Below are 2248 nucleotides of genomic sequence, written 5' to 3'. Positions count from 1 at the left end.
AATTTATAAGTTAAAATATAATCATATGAGACCTTATTTGAATTGTTTCGATTCAATGTTTATTAATTTCTAGTTTCCATAATTTTTTGATAGCATAAATAGAGATATTAACGATTGAATTCGTATATTGAAAAATGTGAAAAAACAAATGGTACAAGTAAAGAAGAAAGGAGAAATTTTTTCTCTTAATCAACAAGAAAATAAAGGCACAAATAACAATATCGTTATGGTTCTTTGGTTGCTTAATCTTTTTCTTCAATTTGGATTATGAAAATTTGTAGATGAATAGTGAAACGAGAAATAAGATGGCAAACTCTGAAGAACAAAAAAAAAAGTCTGTTATTTATTCATGGCATTGTGTGACCATTTCTGGGTAAAGACTACAATTACTTTTAACAGTTCAAAATTGTGATATTTTGGAAAATTTTTAATCATTTTATTAGAATTAATGTACGATTAATTGGAAAAAAGGAAAGATTAAATGAGACTGAGAGAAAAGTAGGAAAACAATAATCTAACATTTTATTTTCTTTTCCCAACTTGAAAATGACGATTAAATTTAATGGTGACTTAAGTTATTGGCCCTTTTCAAGATTGGGCCCTAGGCGGCAGCACTCCTCACTTACACCCACGGTCGGGGTTGTGTTATTGTAAATATAGTAAAAGCTGAAAATTAATTTATTGATCAAACTCGAAAAAACAAAATCAACTAACTTAACAATGCAGTGGAAAACATGACATTTTGTGCTTTATAGACATCTCATGAAATGAAATGTATCTTTCTTAGATAGATTATCACATTCACCCATTTGGCACTGGCGCCGTTGCCGGGGAACAACGGATTAGTTTAGTGTTTATTTTCTGAGTTTAGATTGATTCTTTTTCTCTGATTTCGCTTCGGTTATGTCCCCCCTCCCCTATCTATTTAACCCTTTACTTTTAGTTTCTTTTGTTGCATGCAAACCAGACGATAGGGACACGAACTAGTACCTTTTGACCCTGAAATCGAAGCAACAGCAAGAAGACTCAACTCTAGGCAAAGAAGGCGAAGAAACAAGAGAAGGGAAGATTTAACCATGGCTGAAACACCAGAGAAACCCCTCCTAGATTACATCACTCCCAATGCTAGCATTGTCACTACTAGTATTGTGAGGCCAGAGATTACCGGGAACCAGTATGAGATCCGGTCAGCATTCTTCAACTGGATCGCTCCGGACCAATTTCATGGTATTGAGAATGAGAGCCCAACCGATCACATTAATCTGCTCATCGACAAATGCATGACACACAAGTACAACAACATCACTTCCGATCAATTAATGTTGATAGCTTTCCCCTTTTCTCTTGCGGGGGCGGCTAAGCAGTGGCTTCGTGAGGAAGAACCCAACTCCATTGCCACTTGGGAAGCTCTAAAAAAGGCATTCTTGCATCGATACTACCCACTCGAAAAAACTTCAAAGTACCGAAATGAAATCTCTACTTTCAAGCAAAAAGACGGGGAGTCACTCTATGATGCATGGGAGAGATTCAAAAGTCTAATCAGAAAGTGCCCACATCACGGATTACCAGATTGGATGGTTATTGAGACAGTCTACAATGCTTTGAGGCATGAAATCCAGACTTCTTTGGATGCTACTACTGGAGGTAACTTCATGATGAAAACACTAACCCAGGCCAAGAAAATTCTTGATGACATGGCCTCAAATTACCACTGGCGAGAACAATCAACTCCAAAGCGAGGTGGTAGGTATAATGTGGATGCTATTGCTGCTTTGACTAATAATGTACAGGCTTTGACAAGGAAGGTTGAGCAATTGGATGTAGCTGTAGTAAATAAAGTCTGTGGTGCTTGTGGCTTAAATGGGCATTCTAGTGTTGATTGCCAACTTCAAGCCGAAGGGGTTTCTGCTGTGGAACAAGTCAATGCCATCCAAAATCAAAATGCCAGACAACAATACAACCCCTATTCCAACACCTTCAACCCAGGATGGAGGGATCATCCGAATTTTTCCTACAGAAATAACAATGCCCAGAATCCCTCATCCTCGTACAACGTACCATCGGGTTTCCAACAAAGACCTCCCTTCCCACCTCAACAACAACATCCACCGAAGTCCAACCTTGAGAGCTTGATGGAGAACTTCATTGCTACCCAAAGCAAGCAAAATGAACACTTCAGCACCTCCATTAATCAGATTTTGGCTCACAACAAAATGATCGATACTCAGATGGCTCAAATGGCACAACA

The 2248-nt window shown here is 38.1% G+C and overlaps 1 non-coding gene across 1 annotated transcript; it reads right to left on the bottom strand.

The window, feature by feature from the left end:
• Positions 1-1458: 1458 nt before the first annotated feature.
• On the bottom strand, positions 1459-1564 carry LOC130809554 (small nucleolar RNA R71). The gene has a single exon (XR_009040857.1). It is a non-coding gene; the product is annotated as a small nucleolar RNA R71 (small nucleolar RNA).
• Positions 1565-2248: the final 684 nt, after the last annotated feature.

Source organism: Amaranthus tricolor, chromosome 3, assembly GCF_026212465.1.
Source record: "Amaranthus tricolor cultivar Red isolate AtriRed21 chromosome 3, ASM2621246v1, whole genome shotgun sequence".
Lineage (NCBI taxonomy): Eukaryota > Viridiplantae > Streptophyta > Magnoliopsida > Caryophyllales > Amaranthaceae > Amaranthus > Amaranthus tricolor.
The sequence above is the reverse complement of the archived record's forward strand: the minus strand, read 5'-3'. Positions and strand labels throughout refer to the sequence as shown.